Genomic DNA, 22,706 nt, shown 5'->3' on the forward strand with positions numbered 1-22,706 from the left:
TCTATCAATAGTTGGGAGTCCATTTGATATTGTACATAACAACTACTTCAATGGAATTAGGCATGCTTCTCACACAACTTGATGATAAAGGGAAAGAAATGGCTATCTACTACATCAACCATACTCTAGTTGGTTATGAGCTTAGTTACATGCCTATAGAAAAATCTTGTTTAGCTATGGTTTTTGCCACTCAAAAACTCTGCCATTACATGCCAAGTCATATTGTGCAACTCATCTCCAAGATTGATCCTTTGAAATACATGTTATCATGCACAGTAATCACAAGTCACTTAGCAAAATGGGTCACGCTTCTTAGTGAATTTGACATCTAATATGTCAATAGAAATGCAATCAAAGGACAAGCTATAGCAAATCACTTGGCTGATGCACCATTACTAGATAGACATCCTCTAGTTATGGAGTTTCCCAATGAACATCTCTACATGATAGAGGAACAACCATCATGGAAGCTATACTTTGATGGATCTTATATATCCCATGGTTTTAAAGTGGGCATATTGTCGGTCACCCCTCAAGGAGACTATATTCCTAAATCTTTCAAACTTCAGTCCCAGTGCACAAACAACATATCAAAGTATGAAGCTCTTATTATAGGGTTCAAAATAGCAGTTGAATGGAATATAATAGAGCTACAAGTCTTTGGAGACTCACAACTAATTATCAAGAAAGTCCTTGATGAGTACCAAACAAAAGATGATAAACTCCAACCCTACAAAAGATTGGTTGATCAATTAAAAGATCTAATTCAAATAGGTGCTAAGGTTGAAAAACAAGGTTTTAGATGCCATGGCCACAATTGGTTCACTCTTGGAGATCCCTTAGGAAGCTACATAATATGAGTTCTTAGTTGAGCATCTACACAAGCCCACATATGAGAATGATGAATCGACACAAGTATCCATCTTGGTTGGTCCCCAATCCCTATAGTACCATAAAATTCATGCTTATATAAAAAATGGTATCATATCTCCTCATTTCATAAGAACCCAACACCAAAACCTCATTTGCAGAGCATCCCACTAAACTATCATAGCTAACACCCTATATCATTGAGGTTATCATGATACTCTCTTAGTGTTTAGACCAAATGAGGTTGCTACATCATTAAAAGAGGTACACTCTAGACTTGTTGCTACTTACACAAGTGGAATAGTCTTAGCCATTATGCTGCCATGGCCTTTTGCATATTGGTGGTTTGACTTTGTTGGTTTTATTGCACCTCTATCTTTTGAAGGCCACAAATGGATCATCACTGCTACTAATTATTTCACCAAGTAGGTTGAGGCAGTCCCACTTGTCACTGCCATAGGAGTTCAAGTATTTAAATTCATCCTCTATCACATTATATGTCACTTCAGTATCCTTGCTACCATTTTTATAGACCATGGAGGTAACTTCAAAAACCTCAATATGGAAGAGTTGTGCACCTCCCTACACATTCATCACCATTTTTCTAGCCCATACTTCCCACAAGGTAATGGTCAAGCTAAAGTAACTAACAAAACTCTACTCAAAATCCTCAAGAAATTTTTCAATGATTCTGACTGCAATTGGAACTTACAAATCAACCCCACCCTTCGGGCTTACCGCACCTCATTCTGTACATTCACAAGAACAACTCCATACTCCCTAGTTTATGGTGTCAAAGTAGTCCTACCTATTTAAGTTGAACTCCCATCCTTATGCATCTCTTTGTGAGGAAAAATATCAGATGAGGATTACAAAGTAGCCTGACTCATACAGCTAGATCTACTTGATTAAAGAGGCAATAGGCCTATGACCACCTAATAGTCTATCAAAATTACCTCTAGCACAACTTCAACAAGAAGGTTCATCCATGACAATTTCAAATCGATGACATGGTTCTCAAAGAAAACATGAAAGTCCAAGAAGGGCAAGTTTGAGCCCACATGGCTTGGTCCATATGTTGTCACTGCATCTTTTGGCTCAGGAGCATATCAACTATCAACACTTGAAGGTGAAACACTAAATGATCTGACCAACATCATTAACCTAAAGAATTTCTATGCCTAATTTCCTTACTGTATCCTACTAATCCTACAAAAAGACCCCAAAAAAAATCAAAATATGCATGAAACCAAAAGAAAATAGTAAAGAAAAATAAGCATCCAAAGGTGAAAACTTGGCAATTCAAGCACCTTGTATAGGTACCTTGGTCTTCACATTATCTATCACTCATCTACATCCCTCCACCATATCTCCCATATCTTTTTGTCCATATCCTTATTTTCCCAAGGTGTTCCAAAGATCCCATCACCGCACTATCACTATCACTATCCCCATCTCTGATCTTGGAAGTCAAATCAGAGCAGTGCATTGTATCATAACACTTCCCACATATATCATATCCATGTACCATATTGCATGTATCCCATCCATGTATCATATCTCCTATATTATATCTTTGTATCATACCCCTTGTAAAATAGTGTATCATATCTTTTTTCTCGCTATCTCTTCATCCTAATCTTTTTCACATTGTACGATGTCTTATTTCCTGCTATGTCTTCATCCTGAGATTTTTCACATTTTACTATATCAAATCAATTCATGCTATCTCCTTTTCCTAATATTACTGTATATGCAAAATTGGGGCCTCTAATCCTCACATACACTTCAACATGGTCATTACCTATGAGATCATCCCGAAATAAACATTGTATTGTTTATTCAAAAAGTCTAATAGAGTGACCTGTTGCCTTCTAACTAGAAGGATTATGCCTTTGCTCTCAAAACAAGAAGTAGGCAACCAGACCTCTAGAATGACGGATTTATGCAGCTAAATGAAAGTGCAATTAATCTAGATGAGAGATGTAATTATTAATCTAAGAAATGAAGAAACATAGTATCTAAATGGATGCATATTTAAAATCTAAATGATATTACAATGAAAGAAATAAAGCTATGAAAATGTGAGAAAAGTGAGTAAGAATTTTGGCATAAGTTCGACGCAAAATTCCAAAAATCTTCCTCTGTCATGGGGAATGGAGAGCTTCTTTTATAGAATCAAAGATGTGATTGACGGTCAAGATTGAAGAGGAGAGCCAGTCATAAAGGTAACTTCCTTACAAAAAGGGAGTTAACTAGTTGCCTTTGAGTGATAAAAGGAGTTAATTGAGCCCTTTTTGAGTGATAAAAGGAGTTAACTAAGTCATTTTTGAGCGATAAAAGGAGTTGACTAACTGCCTTTTGAGTGATAAAAGGAGCTGACTAACTGCCTCTTGAGTGATAAAAGGAGCTGACTGGTTCCTTTTTTTGAGTGAATATCTAATTTAATAAAATAGAATATGACCTCATAAATGGATAACTTTAACTAATTGAATAATTAAATTCAATAATTAAAAAGAGGAGATATCTTATTAAATTAAATGTATTTAATTCCTTTGTATATTAGCTAAAGATGTAATTTTAATTTAATTAAAGTAGAACACTTATAATTAAATTAATTTAAATAGATAGGTTTGTGTAGCTAATTTGAGTTGATATTTAGGAATTAAATAAATAATATGATTAATGCAAATTACAGTTTTCTACATTTGACACCTAGATCAAGTAGCGATTATTAGAATTAGAATTGCCTTGTAAAATAGGACTTAGGAATAGTTGAACAAACCAAAGTTGGTTAATATGGAAATTTGCCAATTTTGGGTTATTACAATTACTCCATTTTAAATATAGTCACTTCCCTATCATACGAAAGAGTTCCATCACTTTGAACTTTTCTACATCTCATTGTATATCTCTCAACTTTTCATGTCAGTTCATGCTTGGTCCCAATTTGCAGTTCTCTTGGTTAGACATTTTAGTGAATCCTTAGACACAATCCTTTGTCATCAAAGGTTTTCCTACAATAGTTATGTTTTTTTAATTCATTTTTGTCCAAAATACTACCAATAGGTCCTTGTAGGATGCATCCTTCCTCATGTTTGATCTTGGTCTGTCAATATCTAGTCCTACCAATCTCTTTGGAAAAAGATTACTTTTTATGGATTCATTCTTTTGTTCAATATTGGATTTCACTTTTTGGTTCTTCATTATCTTTTCCAAGAAATTTGGTTGTTCCCTCCTCAATATTTCCATGATCTTTTATATCATGGTGTGTTTTGAATGGGGCAATTAGAGTGTGAGGCCTTGATCAAGTCATTTTCTACTTGTGAGTTAGTTGGATGTGACCCTTGCATGTTCCAAACATATTCTTATCACATGATGCAATTGGGAAATATTTTTTGCTTGTGGATTACCCAGTATTGTTCCACTTTGATTCCTTTGGGATTCATGTGTGATGTTGGGGAAATCCTTGTGTGGTTTTTTTGAGTCAGTCCTATGTAATATTGATGGATAGACCTTGATGTTCTTGGTAACCTTGGCATATCCCCAATATTCCTATATCAAACTAAGTGCTCAAACTACATGGTGGTCCTTCTTTACGAAGTACCCCACCCTCAAGCTTCAAGTGGAATCCTCCCCCCCCCCACTACCTTCATTTTCATGACAACAAATCTTTCCCATCTCACCTTACCACATCAATCTTCCCAATCTTACAAGCTCCTATCTTACCATACACATCTATCCTACCTATCTTACGATTTTTATCCTTAACAAATCCACAATTCTTGTTTTCCCACCCCCATTTCACCCAACCTTGAAAGTCCCCTCTCTAAAGTCACCTCTTCCATTCTACTCTCATCCCCACACCTATCAAATCTACCTAGATCTCCTAAACCACCTATGTTCAAAGTTGTGCACATTGTTTTATCCCACCACCTAAGTCTATGGTCAGTTAGTGATATGTTATAGGTCCATTTCACCCATCTCCCTACCCCCACATTCACTTCCCTATCATTATACTTGCATTCATGTCATTTACATTCATCATTTACCTCATTATCATAATCTCTTTAGTTTTAGTTATCATTTTGCATCATTGTATTTTTTTAATTCCTTTTAGTTATCATTTGCATCATCATAATTTTTTGATTCATTTTAGTTATCCCTTTGCATCATCATAGTTCTTTTAGGTTTATTTTCATTACTACTTTTCATCATCATAGTCCTTTCAGGTTCATTGCAAATATCATTTTACATCATTATAATCTTTTTAGATACATTTTTGTTATCATTTTGCATCATCATAATTTTTAGATTTATCTTAGGTTTATTCGCTTCATTGTAGTCTTTTTAGATTCATTCCCATTATCATTTGCATCATCATAGTTTTTTTAGATTTTTTTTAGGTTCATTTTCATTATCATAGTATTCTTAGTATCATTTTGGTTATCATTTTGCATCATCATAGTCTTTTTAGATCCATTTTCTATTATCATTTTACATCATCATAGTCTCCTTAGGTTTATTTTTGTTATCACTTTGCATCATCACAGTCCTTTTAGGTTCATTTCCATTATCATTTTACATTATCATAGTATCTTTAAGATCCATTTTCCATTAACGTTTACATCATAGTTTTTAGATTCATTATAGATTAACTTGCATTACCATAGTCTTCTTAGGTTGATTTTAGTTATCATTTTGCATCATCATAGTTTTAGATTTCTTTTCAAGTTATCATTTGCACCATCATAGTCTATTTCGGTTCATTTTTAAATTGTCCATTGTATTTATTATTTATAGTACATTTTAGGTTTCATTTGCATTATTATTGGACTCACTTTTCATTATCATTCTTTGCATTTTATATCTCATAACCAACATCACATCCTTCATCACAAATGTCAGTAACATCATGCATCTCACATATCTCATGAACAATATCATATCCTACATCAAACATGTCAATAACAAATGTCAGTAACATCATGTATCTCACATATCTCATGAACAATATCATATCCTACATCACCAACCCCTGGAAGAATACAAAAATGTCCATCATAGTCCAATAGAGTATCCATATAGTGCATACATCAGTACAAGTACATTTGGGTCTGTGCCTACAAAAATACATATCTATCCAAAATACCCTGAAAATCAAAAAAATGCGGCATATCACTACTCATCTGTCTCCTCATCCATCACCTCCTCTTCGTCAGACTTGTAGAGTTCCCTCTCTACACCCTATGTTGTTGTTTCTACTAGTGGTAGCCTCATCCTCTCTACTCCTCCTCCTATCCTTGAACTCTCCCCTTGTCCCTCCTCCCAGTTGTCCCCTTCTCCCATCTTTGGCTCTGTCCTGTCTGCTGAGACCCACTAGTCCTCTGTAATCCCCTAGTACTCCACCCATCTCCCCACCACCCTACATACCTATGTGCATGCCATTTGTACCCAACTATGTTGACCATCTATAATGTTTAATCTGATTTGTCGGTACAACTACATGGCATCTACCCTGATTAAAGCTTTCCCTCTCCCACAAATCCTCTAATTCCCCCTTAGTGACCTTTGCTCCTCCAACCCTCCCCCCATTACCATCTACACTCTAAGGGTTTCCACCTCCACCACCATCTTGTCTCTCTCCTCTTGTAAAACATCCGCTCTCCCTTGGAGTGTATCTCTCTTTGACTCCACTACTTCTAACCTCCCCTCCAACTAACATGACTCCAGCCGCAAACCCTATAGCTCAGTCTTTGATCTGTCTAGTTGTCCCTAGGTAGCATCTTGCTCCCTCTAGAATTGATCTTGCTCATCTCTTAGCTGGTCCCTCTCTCACTATGTATTTCATAGCAGCTAGCTCATGGCATCATGTACCTACTATAGGGAGGTATATCTTCCCACCAATCCACCATCCTCCTCTCCAACACAAGATCATCATCCCCCAACCAGCCCTTAGGCCCCCTGTTCTCCTTCAAAATGTGGCTTTGACTCCTCCTACCTCCCTTCCTCTTTCCCCCTTTCCTCCTCCTCTTCCTCCCTTTGTCTCCTCCTCTGTGGTTCCTCCCCTACACCACAGCCTTTGCTCATTGTCTCAACTCCCTTGCCTCATACCTCTTCCTCCTCACTGCTTAGGAGATCTCTCCTACCACCACCACCACCTTGGTAACCTATGCTCTCCCCACTAGCCTCAGGCACTGAAACTGATCCTATAAGCCTCTGTAGAACTAGTATTTGTCAGTTTGCTAAATTAGTCCCAATCCTAGGTCGTGATATCCTGCCATGCCTAAAAAATTCCCTCTCTATAAGGGTGGCCCAAATAGCATAATCAACTCCCTAGTAGCTCTCTAGTACCAAACAAGATCTCTTGGCACATCTTGTGGCCATTTTAACTTTTGTAATACCCTTTTTTGCCTAAACTACTCAACTATATAGTCCCATCATTTAAAAACAAAACACGTTGATATCATGTTAGGAATTTTTTTCCTCTCCTTGACCCATGGCCCAAGACCTATATATGGCCTCCATATCACTACTTGAATCTCATCTATCTAGACTTGCAAGTAGTCTACTTCCTCTATGTGGTGGTATGTCAATAGATCTCCCTAGCTATATACCACATGCTCCTCCAGCTACCTATCCATCTTCCCAATCAATCTAAATGTCACACTATACTCCTATGATCATACCTATAGCAAGTTTAGAAATCCTAGGTTCCTCCCTTGGTGGCACCCTACACCCTAATATACTATCTAGTGCAAGTCCCTATATAGCTCTGTGACCATTAGTAAGCCCCATGTAGCTGGGACTCCCTCATCTACAATCTAGATAATTATAGTAATTAATGCTACTGTCACTCCTATACTACTCGTATATAGGGAAATGTACCCTAACACTAGCCCATACACAAAAATATATCTGTTGATCTATGGCCACCCGATCCAAGTGCTCATTCAGCACATACTGACCCCTCTGAATCCAAAATTGGATGCTAAGCCCTGCCAGTCACTATACTTCCCTCTCTCTTGTGACTCCTCTCACTATCATCACTAGTGTGCCTTGCATTGGCAACTAAAAGATCTTGTAGACATCCTTCAAGGTGATAGTCGAATAGTGTCAATCCTCACCTAGTCTACTAGTGTGAATTTCTCTCTAGTATGTAGTACCACAGGATGTCACTCTCATGACACAAATGTATCCAGTGACCACTACATCTAGAAAATGAAACTCATGTCAATTCTCCTTTCCACTAACTCATTTTTCTCATTTTTCATTATCCCCTTTTACATATCAAACCTAACCCTATGACCACATTTCCACAAGCAAGATTACATTCCCACAACCCATCTTTGTCCCTGCATTCTCACAGTTGTAGATTTCAGCAAGAGCCTCTCTCCCCCCTATTCAACCCTAACCCTCATTCCTACATTGACTATACCCTAACCTACCCTTAACCTGTGGAAAAGTGTTCCCACTACTAGGAATGCTTTCCTATGTCTAAGCCCACTATCTACATTAAATGGATTTTCTTTCACATAAAAACATCTTAAAACCCTCCATTTAACCCTTTACCCTTGGCCCTTTTACAAGATCGTGATCCTGCTGGACCCGTGCTTGCGAGAATGCACTTTTAATTTTTTGGGAATGCTATAAAAGTAAAATATAAAATCTAAATAGCAAAGTATTAGTGCCTACCAAATGGTCTAGTGTCTGTCATGCTTGCACACATTGTACCATGTCTATCCCATGCTCCAGCTGTTCCTATGTAGTCATCATGTTGTCTAATGCAGAGCTCATAAATGGTAATATCTCATTGTAAATATGAGAGTAGTTACTCTTTTTTGAACCTCTTGGACCCTCTTATAGGCCCCCTGTGGTGCCCTACATCCCTCTTTGACCTCTCTAGGCCCTTTTTCACCCTAACCCTATTATTTTTGCAAATTTAACCCCTTTTTAGTTCCTTTGCATCATTCCTGCTCACCCCAGCTTGTTGTACCTTTTCAAGAAGTCATCGAACCTCATTTTCTCTCCCCATCACCTTCTTAAGGGGGCATCACACAATCTAATCTCTCCTTTTTCTATTCAAAATTGGTTAACTTTTTTACTTTAAAAATCTTTTTCAGGTTGTTTACATCCAAACTTCTTTGAAATAGTGTTCTTCCAACACTATGTCAAAGAAGCGCAAAATGTAGATACCTAAATCTAATTATATCACTAAGTAATCCTACTTTGTCATCTTTTATGATATTATTGATTAAATATTTAATATTTAATTAATTTATCATCATCCCCTAGTTTATTTATTTATTTAATTAACTATAGTCCAAATTGATAAAATCAAATGACAACCTAAAGTCAAATCATCAATTAAACTCCTATTCTTCTATTAAATTAAATAATTGCACTATACCTATTTAATTTAATCCTACATCCCCTTTTATTAAATCAATCATTTAATAAATCAATTCCCAACCCCTAACCATCCTACACCATATTATTATTCAAATCCAACCCATCCACCTATGCTAACCTCACTTAGCCAGCTAATTAACCTATCTCATTAATGTTAAGCCACTTACATCCTAGTCCCCTCCTAAGCCAAGTCTAATCCCTCTCCCAAACATGTGCACAACTTTAAACAAGGGTTAAGACTTTCTAACCCAAAACAAAGTCAAAGTCTTATCCCATCCTTCTTACATTCCTATCCAAGAGACTTTAATGCTCTTACATGCCTTAATGGCTCTTTAAGGCCTCTTACATCCCTCTTCCACACTCCTCCCTCATAACTCCCTTTAACCCTTCATTCTGACCCTCTTCCCCCATTCAATCCCTTTGTGACACTTGTCACAAGGCTATGGATTTGAAGAAGCACAATCCATGTGTTTCCCCTTCCTTACATCCTAGCCCTCACTCGTCCTTTTTCCATCCTTGCATATTAGCCCTCCATCTCACTACCCCTTGGAATTTAAATTAGACCCTCACCCTCTCACAAACTATCCACTTACCATGCAAACTTATAATGTTATTTTTAAAGCCCACAAACTATCAAAATACCATCTATAATGGAAAAATCTCCCCATGCTCCCATTGTTAAACCCTTTAATCACCCTCATATTTGACCATAATCTATCACTTGAATCTTGAGATTGTCCTGAGCACACATCTGCCATCTTTTTGACACATCAAAGTATCAAGGTCACACCTAGGGGAGCTTACCATGCTTGGTTTGCAATCCTCTTTTGTGTCTCCTTTGCCTTCTCATAAAGTTTATTGTATTTATTTAGTTGTGAATGTTAGATATATTTTAATTTTATTTACATACTAGGATTTCACTACATATAGGTAGGAGGAACTTGAGTATTGGTAGTCAAGTTGAGTTGGGAGATTTTGAAAGGGTTAGAGATTAGCATGGGAAGCAAACCTGTGTGTACTAAATACTGATGTAAAGATGACAACTATAGAAAAGAAGTTGCAAAAGAAGAACAAGGGAGAGAGTGTACAAGTTGATGTGGTGGAGGACATGTATGTGAAGAACCAGTTCATGGTTTATGTATTGAACCATGAAATATGTTTTTCAGCTATTTAGAACATCTTTTCTTCTTGCCTAGGGTGTCTAATGCACAAGAATCCTAGGGAATTAAATGAGTCACTATGTAGGGGCTTCATGCTCAATTTTGTGGAGCTATGACTCGTGTGGTTTGGGATCTATTCAAGGCACATTGGGGATGTGTTTGTGAGCTTTGATCCAAGGGAGTTGGCATGTGCACTCTTGGATTTGGATAGTTGGTTGGTACATGGACCTATGTCTAAGTGCACATATTTTTATATGGTCTTATGAGTTAGTTATGCATTGTAAACTTGGTGCATGTCCTAAGTATTTAATTTCTATTATGTATTTAATATCTATAGCCAAGACAACTTGTGGCTTGATGGGTATATTTAATGTGGGTGTATATAATTAATGTGATTGGCTAGGTCAACCTATGGCTTGGTTTAGTATAAGTAGAGGGTCTTGTGGAGTCTAGAGTCATTTTCATTTAGCATAGAGAAGATGAGTAGCTAAGAGGAGTGAAATTTGAGCATAATTGGTAGCTAAGTGTGGGCCTGGGAAACAAGAATTTTGCTTGGTGGCTTACGAGCACAATTTGAGATTCTTCTTGGAGTTCTCTATCATGTTGCAGATATGGGATAGCTAGTCGTTTTGATCTTGTGAGATCTTGCTAAACTTTTATTGTAATTATTGATGTAATTGGTCATAACCCTAAAGGTCTTACAGTCATGCATGGTGGATGAAAATCTTATTATTAGAATTGGAATTGTGTAGATAAATCTCTATGTTATTCTCTATATTTTGTTGTGTGACTATTTACTAGGGGTAAGGACATCTCCTTTGGGGATTCTTCTACCTTGCACTATGTCAAGTGGTATCAGAGTGAAGGTTGGATTTGGTTGATTTGGGGATTTATTGCAGAAGGTTTGCAAAGATCTTGGGAGATTCCTCTGAGACAATTGGACCCTAGGGCGATTGAGGATCTTTGTGATGTTGTGCAAGCAAGGATCCTAGGGAAGATTCAAGTAGAATTCAGATTTGAGATAGCACTGATGAAAAGTGATATGATCATTGAGATCATAAGTGTTATAGGTGGTGTACCTCGGCATATGGGTATCAAAGATGGTTATGAGGAAGTTGTTGAAGACTTTGAGGTTGCTATATTGAGTGGTGAAGATAGAATTGATTGAGTTGAGAGGCCTATGGGAAATAGGGTTGGTCAGTATGATAGATCTAGATCTCAATTGAAGCTAAAACATAAGATGGAGGTTTATAATTTCTTAGGTACTTTGAATCCTAAAGGCTTGATTGATTGTATTGGTGAATTGGAAGACTACTTTGAACTAGAGGATATTGGAGACCTACTTAGATTGAGATTGGTATAGACTAAGCTGAAGGGACATTTTACTCTTTGGTAGAAATAGATGCAGTGAGATAGAGAAGAGGAAGGTGAAATGAACATCACTAGATGGAGATTGATGGTGACTAAACTAAAGACTAAGTTCATTCCTACTAATTATGAACTTGATTTGTTTAAGAAGTTGTTGAATTTAAAACAGGAAGATATGACTATGAAAGATTATTCACGGGAGTTTTACAAGTTGACTATTCATTCTAGACATAAAGAATTGTCTAAGGAGAAAGTGGCTAGATATATTAATGGTTTGAGATTCAATATTCAAGATGAGATTGGTATGTTGAATATTACTTTAGTTGAGGATGATTATTTGTATGCTTTGAGAAGAAGAGAAGTTGAAGAGGAGACATCAAGGTAATCTTTGAGAGAAGGATAAGTAGGATGACTTGGTGAAGAATAAACATACTGTTGAAGATGAAATGAAACCTATTGAACAGAGGAAGAGGATAGGAAAAGATGCATTTAAGGGTGCTTTCTATAGATGTCATGAAGAAGGTCATAGATCTTTTGAATGACCTAAGGTTGGTGATAAAAGAAGTGTTGTGGTGCAAGAGGTTGAAGACTTGGTGAATAAACCTAAGTAGGATGGGAATAACTTGCTAATTTGAAGAGTTTTGCTTGGTAAGAGGATGTTTGAATGTTATCAAAGGAGGAATTTATTAAAGACTCATTGCATGTCTAGAGGTAAAATTTGTAAAGTGATTTTGGATTGTTGTAGAATTGATAACCTAGTTATTGAAGAGATGGTTTAGAAACTTGGTTTGAAGAGGGTAAGACATCCTTGTCCTTATAGGATTGGTTGGTTACAAGATGAGAATGTTGTGGAAGTGATGGATTAAGCAATATCAGGATCAGGTGTTGTATGATATTATGGACATGAGTAGTTGTCAAATATTACTTGGTAGACCTTGGTAGTATTATTGAAAGGCTATGCATGATTGTGTCAAGAATGTGATTAAAATTTAGAAAGGTGGTAGGAAGCATTCTCTTATTCCTTTGCAGAATGAAGAACTTGGTAGGAGGAACTTGAGTATTGGTAGCCAAGTTGTGTTGGCATATTTTTAAAGTGTTAGAGATCATCATGGAAAGAAAACCTATTGTGCACCAAAGACAAATGTGAAGATGACAGCTATAGAAAAGAAGTTGCAAAAGAAGAACAATGGAGAGAGTGTACAATTTGATGTGGTGGAGGAAATGTATGTGAAGACTCAATTTGGGGTTTATGTTTTGAACCCTTAAATATTCTCTTTCAGCTATTAAGAACATATTTTCTTCTCACCTGGGATGTCTAATGTAGGAGCATCCTAGGGAAGTCAATTATCCTATGTGCAAGGGCTTCATGCTTGAGTTTATGGAGTTATGATTCACATAATTGGGGATCTATTTGAGGCATATTTGGGAACCTTTCCTTAAGTGTGCACGATATTTGGAGCCATCATCTTAAAGTTAGGCCCATTTTAGTGGTTGCTAGTAATGTGTTCTTATTTACTGGTTGAGCTTTAGAAATTGTGTTTGTGAGCTTTGATCTAAGGGAGTTGACATGTCTGCTCTTAGATTTGGATGGTTGGCTAGCACATGGACCTATGTCTAAGTGTGTGTATTCTTATGTGATCTTATGAGTTAGTTATGCATTTTAAACTTGGGGCATTTCCTAAGTATTTAATTTATGTTATGTATTTAATATTTGTAGCCAAGCTGACTAGTGCCTTGATGGGTATATTTAATGTGGATGTATTTAATTAATGTAATTGGCTAGGCTAACCTATGGCTCAGTTTAGTATAAGTAGAGGTTCTTGTGAAGTCTAGAGTCATTGTCATTCAACATGGAGAAGATGAGTAGCTAAGTGGAGTGAAGTTTGAGTAGATCTAGTAGGTAAGTGTGGGCTTGGGAAACAAATAGGTTCTTTGGTGGCTTGCGAGCATGATTTGATATTCTTCTTTGAGTTCCCTACCAGGTTGTGGATTTGGGCTAGCTAGTGGTTTGGATCTTGTGAGATCTTGCTAAACTTTTATTTTAATTGTTGATGTATTTGGATGTAACCTAAAAGGCCTTACAATCAAACATGTTGGATGAAAATCTTACTATGAGAATTGGCATTGTATGGATCTAAATCTCTATGTTATCATGTATATTCCACTATGTGGTTATTTGCTGGGGGTTTGGATATCTCCTTTGGGGATTCTCCTACAAGATGGTTCATGGTAGAGGAAATGTTGATAATGGTATAATGGATATGTTGAGGCAAACTGCAACCAGACTTGAAGCCTTGCAGACAACCCAGAGAAGAGGAGTACATCTTGAAGATGTTAGTGATGAAGAAGAGGTAGTAATGAACCCTAATCCTGAACCTAAAGTTAAAAAAGATGAAGAAAGACTTATGAGAGTTTTATCTAGAGAAAATGCTAGACCTATTGTAGAAGTTTCTTAATATGATGGAAAACTTGAGACTAATTTGGTATTGGATTGGATCTCTGAAATGGAAAAGTATTTCATGTATGAAGATACTCTTAATAATTAAAAGGTTAAGATAGTAGTTATAAAGTTGAAAGATCATGCATCTCTTTGGTGGGATCATTTGCAAGCTGATAGACTAGAGAGAGGCAAGGAAAAGATCAAGACACGGATGAAAATGCTTGGAAAGATGAAGAAGAAGTTACTCCCTATAGATTACCAAGTTATTTTGCTAAAGAAGATGCAAAATTTGAGACAAAAGGACATGAGTGTGAAGGAATATACTAAGGAATTATGCAAACTAAATACCAGATTTGGGCATGTGGATGATGAAGTTGAAAAGGTGGCTAGATACCTAAATGGCCTAAGAATATCAATTCAAGATGAGATTAGCTATGTTAAGATAGATAGTGTGGAGGTAGCATAACAATTTTCCTTGAATGCTAAAGAAAAATTGACAAAGAAACATGATCAAAGATAGAGATGAAGAGGTGGTAGATTTCAGAGAAGCAGAGGTAGAATTTGTGGAGAAAGCAGTAGATCTAACAATTTAGATCAAGATAAAGGATGGAAAGATGAACCTACTAGTAAAAGAGGTAATTGCTCTAGAGGAAACTATAATGGTTACTCTAGGAATAACAATAATGGAAAGAAGGAAGAAATATTAGGGTTTAAGGGTACTTGTTACAAATGTGGAGAAGGTCATAAAGATTTTGAATGTACTAACTCTAGAAACAAAACTTGAGGAAATAGCAGAAATACTTTGGCTTCTAAATAAGTTGATGAAATGTCTAATTAACCTGATAAGGGTGAAAACTTGATGGTGAGAAAAGTCTTATGGAATGAAGAAAGTGATGAAAAACCTATTCTAAGAAGAAGCTTATTCAATATTAGATGTAAGATCATTGGAAAATGTTGCAAGGTAATCATTGATAGTGGGATTTCTAATAATTTGGCATATGAAGAGTCAGTTAACAAATTGTAATTAAAGAGGTTTAGATACCCTAAGTTGTACCATGTTGCTTAGATCTAGAAGGAGCACAAACTACTTGTAATTGAACAATGCCTTGTCAAATTTGAAATTGGGAATTATCATGATGAAGTCTTGTGTGATATTATGCCTATGGATTATTATCATATTCTTTTGGGTAGACCTTGGTAGTATGATAGAAAATCTTTACATGATGATAGATTGAATCAGTATACTATTTGGGTGAATGAAAAGAAACAAATATTGTTACCTTTGGTAGAAAAGTTGAGTGAAAGTCATTGTACTATAGTTAGTTTTTGTTTAGTTGAGCGTAATAAATTTGCAAGAAAAATGAAAGAATATAATGTTTTCTATGTTTTGATTCGAAGGAAAAATAAGAAACAAGATGAATTAGAACATGCACTTGAGATTGAACCTTTGCTGACAGAGTTTCGTGACATCATTTCTGATTATGCACCTGATTGTTTGCCTCCTATGAGAACTATAAAGCATTTTATGGATTTGATACCTAGAGCTAGTTTTCATAATAAAGCACCACATAGGTTAACACCTAATGAAAAGATTGAGTTGAACAGACAAGTGTAGGAATTTTTGGAGAAAGGCTTTGAGTCTATGTGTTGTACCTACAGTATTAGCACCTAAGAAAAATGGAGAATGGAGAATGTGCATTGATTCTAGAGCTATAAATAAGATAACAATTAAATAAATATTTCCTTTGCTCATGATGGATGACATAATGGATAGTTTGAGTGCAGAAAAATATTTTACAAATATTGATTTGCAAAGTTGATATCACTAGATCATAATCATAGAAGGAGATGAATAGAAGACTTCTTTTAAGACTAATGAAGGTTTGTATGAATGGTTGGTTATGCTTTTTGGTCTAAATAATGAACCTAGTATTTTCAGGAGACTAATGAATGAAGTTTTGAAAAGCTTCTTGAGTAAATTTGTGATTGTATACCTTGAGGACATTAAAATATTTAGCCAAAGTAAGAAAGAGCACCCTTAACATGTCAGACAAGTATTGTAGAAATTAAAAGAGAAAAGGTTGTTGATTAACTTGAAGAAATGTTCATTTATGAAAGAGGATATTTTTTACCTTGGTTTTGTAATTTTAGTTGATGGTTTGAAGATGGATCTTGAAAAGGTAAGAGTAATTCTTGATTGGTCTACACCTAAGAATATTGGAGAGGTAAGATCATTTCATGGATTGACAAATTTTTATAGGAAGTTTATCAAGAATTTTAGTTCTATTTGTAATTCTATGACTAAGACAATGAGAGGAGATAAAAGGGATTTCAAATGGACACATGGAGCCCAAAATATTTTTGAAACATTGAAACGAAAGGTTGCATAATTGCCTACACTTGCTTCGCCTAATTTTAGTAAATTTTTCAAGTTGAATGTGATGCTAGTGGAAGTGCAATTGGAATTGTTTTAAGTCAATAAGCAAGACTTGTAGCTTTCTTTAGTGAGAAATTGAATTATCCTAGGAGAAGATATAAAATTTATGGTCAAGAATTCTATGTTATTGTTCCAGCTCTGAAGAAGTGGAGACATTATCTAATGCATTGAGCTATAGAAAAAATTTGCTGATAGAGATGAGAGTTGAGGTACTTGGTTTTAATGACTTGAAGTGTTTATATAAGACTAATCTATATTTTACAAAACCTTGGAAATTTTGTAAGGAATAGATAGTGAGTGACAAGTGGATAGATTATTTCATTTAGAAAGATATGTTCTTCAAAGGAATTCATTTATGCATACCTAGAGGATCTATGTGAGAGAACATAATAGAAGAGAAACATAGTGGTGGACTCGCTAGACATTTTGGGATTAATAAGATGGATAAAATTGATTTCTAAGAGATAATTTTGGCCACATATTTATAGTGATGTATAGTGAATAGTTAGAGGTTGCAAAATTTGTCAAGTAGCAAAAGGAACTAGTCAAAATGTGGGAGTTTATTCACCTTTACTTGTACCTGATAGACCTTGTGAAGATGTGGGCATGGATTTTTTTCTTGGATTGCCTAGAACTTGGAGAGGTAATGATTTTGTTTTTATAGTGGTTGGTAGATTTTTTAAGATGGCTCATTTCATACCTTGTAAGAAGAAATTTAATGCATTTCATGTAGATGAGATATTTTTCAAGGAAATAGTGAGATTACATGGTTTTACTATGACCATTGTTTCAGATAGAGACACTAAGTTTGTTGGCTATTTTTGGAGAATAATTTGGAAAAAGATGAATATAAAGTTGAAGTTTAGTTCTACATTTCACCCTCAGATAGATGGAAAAACTAAAGTAGTGAAAAAAAGTTTTGGTAACTTGCTCAAATGTTTAGTTGGGGATAAGCCTACTAATTGGGATTTAGTCTTGGCACAAGTAGAGTTTGCATACAATAATTCTATAAACAAAAGCACTAAGAGGACACCTTTTGAGATTTTTACTAGATTTCATCCTAAAGGAATCATAGAATTGAGAGAATTAATTTTAAGAATACCTTTGATGCATTCCATTTAGCTGAGATATTAATCAAGGAAATAGTGAGATTACGTGGTTTTCCTATGATCGTTGTTTTAAATAAAGACACTAAGTTTGTTGGATATTTATGGAGAACACTTTGGAAAAAGATAAATACAAAGTTGAATTTTAGTTCTAAATTTCATCCTCAAATAGATGGAAAAATTGTAGTGAACAAAAGTTTGGGTAACTTGCTCAAATGTTTAGTTGAGGATAAGCCTGCTAATTGGGATTTAGTCTAGGCACAAGCAAAGTTTGCATACAATAATTCTATGAATAGAAGCACTAAGAGGAAACCTTTTGAGATTTCTATTGGATTTCATCATAAAGGAATCATAGAGTTGAGAGAATTAATTACTAATACAAGGAGTGTTGAAGTTGAGGATTTTACAATTTTCATAAAGACTTTGCATGAGGAAGTTAAAAGAAATTTGGAAGACAGGAATCAAAAGTATAAGTAGAAAGATAATAAAAGAAAGAGACACAAGTATTTTTAAGTTGGTATTGAGGTTATTATTCATTTCAAGAAGAATTAATTCCCAATTAATACATATAGTAAGCTGAAAATGAAGAAGTTTGGAGCTTGTAAGATTTTGAAAAAGTTTGATAGTGGAAATGCTTATGAAGCAGAATTACCAAAAGATATGGATATATCATCTACATTCAACTTTGTAGACATCTTTGAGTATTAAGAATCATAAGATGAGAATGACAATAACCTAGATTATCCTAGAAAGCAAAAATAAGACATTGAAAAGATTTTGAATAGAAGAATAAGCAAGAGTACCAGAGGAAGGGACTACATGGAATACCTACTTTAGTGGAAGAAAAAACCAGTTGAAGATAGTTCATGTATTACACAAGATAATATGGATCTTTGTGATTAAAGTTAAAATATGAGTAGTGACTGATGTGGACATCAGTTCTTTATTAACCTTGAGTATCTAATGTAGGAGAATCTTGGGTCTTTGAGCATTCTTACATCAACCAAAAATATATCTTATTTTCTATACTAGTTTGTTGTTCGTGAAGTAGTCATTTCTACTGTTGGTGTCATGTTATGCATGGCTAATATATTGATGATGACCTTTCCTTGATCCTCCTCCTAAGAGCACAAGCTTTGATCATTCATACTTCTTGAGTTGTGAACTACCATTTTGGTTTGTTTCCTTCTAACGAGGCATGTTGTTTCATTTGGTGTGGTTTCTTATGTTAATGTGACGTGTTGCAAATTTAGGAGTTGACTCCTAAGACACATGTAGATTCACCTTCAAGTGTGCAGATGTAGTGCAAGGAAGGAGAATCCCTAAAGGATATTTCCTAACCCCTAGTAAATAACCACACAAAAAAATATACATGATAACACAGAGATTTAGATCCACACAATGCCAATTCTCATAATAAGATTTTCATCCAACATGCCTAGCTATAAGGCCTTTTAGGTTATGACCAAATACATCAACAATTACAATAAAAATTCAGCAAAATCTTGCAAGATTAAAACCACTAGCTAGCCAAGATCTACAACCTGGTAGAGAACTCCAAGAAGAATCTCAAATTGTGCTTGCAATCCAAAAAGCAACCTTCTTGTTTCCCAAGCCCACACTTAGCTACTAGCTTTGCTCAAACTTTGCTCCTCTTAGCTACACATCTTCTCCATGCTAAATGATAATGACTCTAGACTCCACAAGACCCTCTACTTATACTAAACCAAGCCACATGTTGTCCTACCAAATTAAATTAATTAAATATACCCATCAAGCCACAAGTTGGCTTGGCTAAAAACATTAAATACATAACATAAATTAAATACTTCAGACAAGCCCCAAGTTTACAATGCATAACTATTCCTTAAGACCACATAAGAATACATGCACTTAAACATAGGTCCAAGTGCTAACCAACTATCCAAATCCAAGAGCACACATGCAAACTCCCTCAGATCGAAGCTCACAAACACAATCTCCAAAGGTCAACTAGTAAATAGGAACACATTACCAACAACCACTAAAATGACTCTAACTCCAAGATGATGACTCCAAACATCACTCCCACTTAAGGAAAGGTTCCCCAATATGGCTTGAATAGATCCCCAACCATGCAAATCATAACTCCACAAACTCAAACACGAAGCCCTTGCATATAGAATTGTTGAATTCCCTAGGATTCTCCTACATTAGACACCCTAGGTGAAAATAAAAGACGTTCTTAATAGCTAGAAAAAAATCTTTTAGGGTTTAACACATAAACTTGGAACTGGTTATTTACATACATGTCCTCCACCACATCAACTTGTACACTCTCTGCCTTGTTCTTCTTCTGCAACTGTCATTTTTACATTTATCTTTGGTGCACAACAAGTTTTATTTCCATGCTAATCTCTACCCTTTCAAAATTTCCCAACTCAACTCATCTACCAATACTCAAGTTCCTCCTACCAAGTTCTTCATTCTACAAAGGATTTAGGGAATGCTTCCTACCACCTTTCTCAATAGTGATCACATTCTTAACAAAATCATGCATAGCCCTACAATTGTACTACCAAGGTCTACCAAGTAATATATGACAGCTACTCATGTCCACAATATCACACAACACCATATCCTTATACTACCCAATCTAAAAATCAACAAGACATTGCTCCCTCACTTCCAAAGGATGCTCATCTTGTAACTAGCCAATCCTATAAGGACAAGGATTCCTTACCCTCTTCAAACCAAGTTTTTGAACCATCTCTTCAGCAACTAGGTTATTAGTACTACCACCATCCATAATCACATTACAAATTTTACCTCCAAATATGCAACGAGTCCTGAACAAATTCCTCCTTTGATAAGGTTCTGGTGTCCTCTTTATTAGAATATATAGTCCACCAATATAACTAAGAGGGAGGGGATGAATTATTTATCCAACTATTATAAAAATTATCATCCTTAATAAAACTTAACCATATGAGAAATATAATCAGAAACCACAACAATATACCCATGTACAATAACACCATATATGTTATCTAGAGAAACCCTTGATCAGAGGGAAAACCCCAGTGGGGATGGTACCCACAAGATGTTGTACTAATAAAAATATTCCTTTTTAGAGGATGGACCCTATTAGGATTCTATGAAATACATTTAGTACATATCAATCCTTTTTAGGAGACTTTGAATCTGTGTTAGGAGATTCCAACCCTATTAGGAGTTGTAAAAGACAAATGAACCCATTGTCCAAACAACTTTAGGGGAAAGATCAATAAACTCACTATCAAAATGATCCTTATATTATTCCTTCAAGAATCATATAGTTGAACTATACTACTCCTTCCTCTTTCTTTGTCCTATCAATTGGACCTTTGCTCCTTCTGATCTTAATACCAAATTACAAACTTTGCATCCAATAATCCCTTGGATTGCTTACTCGCATTTACCAAACACTCTACTCCTTTTTGTACTTCATTGATTACTTTTCATTCAATGCATTAATCACACACTTATAAACAAGGAACACATCTTTCCTTTATACCATATCTTCAAAATAGTTCCTTGAGTCAACCTTGAGGCTTTCCCAATTAATTATAATAAGATAATTAATTATTTCATAATTACAATAGCATTGTCTGCTCATTGTATATACAACTTATCACCCATAAGACACTAGGGCTTGCACATCCACTGATGTCACCATTAGACTATCTTCTATCACTGACTAATTGTGCATCTCCAAATTATATCTTTGTTAGAAGATATAATGCAATCACTAGAAACTGCTTCTCAGATACTTTGTCTCTATACTGCTTATTGTAAATAAGCATATCTTTAGTACATCTTTGACTTATTTTGTGTGCATTTAACCTTATCATCCAGACACAATGTGGAACATGTCCTTACTTGTGAATCACCCAAACATTAAACCTCTTTCTATACAACCTTGATCTCTATCTGCTACTCTCCTAGTCTTCACAAAATTATTGCTATGTTGACATCAATGAAAAACATAGTCATGAATACAACATGTCAATACTTTCCACATACTCAAAAATTCTTAGATTACTCCCCAAAGGAATGCCATCTACCTTCATGCTAACACTCTTACCAAGCAACACTCTTCAAATCAACAAGTTATCCCCATCTTGTTTGGGTTATTTTACCATGTCTTCATTCTCTTACACCACAACACTTCTTCTATCACCAAACTTAGGACATTAAAAATATATATGTCCTTCTTCACAACATCTATAGAAAGTAAACTTAAATGCACCTTTGCTTGTCCTTTTCCTCTATTGAATAGGTTTTGGTTCATCTTCAATAAAAAATTTGTTCTTCAAAAAGTGATCCCAACTTGCCTTCCCTCAAAGACTACCTTGATGTCTCCTCTTCTACTTCAAAATAATACTAATAAGCATCCTTAATTGAAGAATTTTTCAACATACCAATCTCATCCTAAATATTGAATATAAAACCATCAATATATCTAGTCACCTTCTCCTTAGACAAGTCTCTATGTCTAGACTAAATAGTCAACTTGTAAAACTCCTCTACATAATATTTCACAGTCGAATCTTTCTATTTAAGATTCAACAACTTCTTAAACAACTCAAGTTCATAATCAGTAGGAATGAACTTAGCCTTTAGTTTAGTCACCATCAATCTCCATCTAGCGATCTTCATTTCACCTCCCTCTTCTCTATCTTGCTACAATTCTTTCCACCAAAGAGCAGTATGTCCCTTCATCTTAGTCTGTGCCAACCTCACTCTAAGTGAGTCTCCAATATCCTCTAGTTCAAAGTAATCTTTCAATTCATCGATCCAATCAATCATGTCTTCAAAATTCAAAATACTTGAAAAATTAGAAACTTCCATCTTATGTTTTAGCTTTAATTGAGATCTAGATCTATCAAACT

The sequence above is a fragment of the Cupressus sempervirens genome, chromosome 2, assembly GCF_028749045.1.
Source record: "Cupressus sempervirens isolate cs-2001-9-10 chromosome 2, ASM2874904v1, whole genome shotgun sequence".
In the NCBI taxonomy this organism is placed as follows: domain Eukaryota; kingdom Viridiplantae; phylum Streptophyta; class Pinopsida; order Cupressales; family Cupressaceae; genus Cupressus; species Cupressus sempervirens.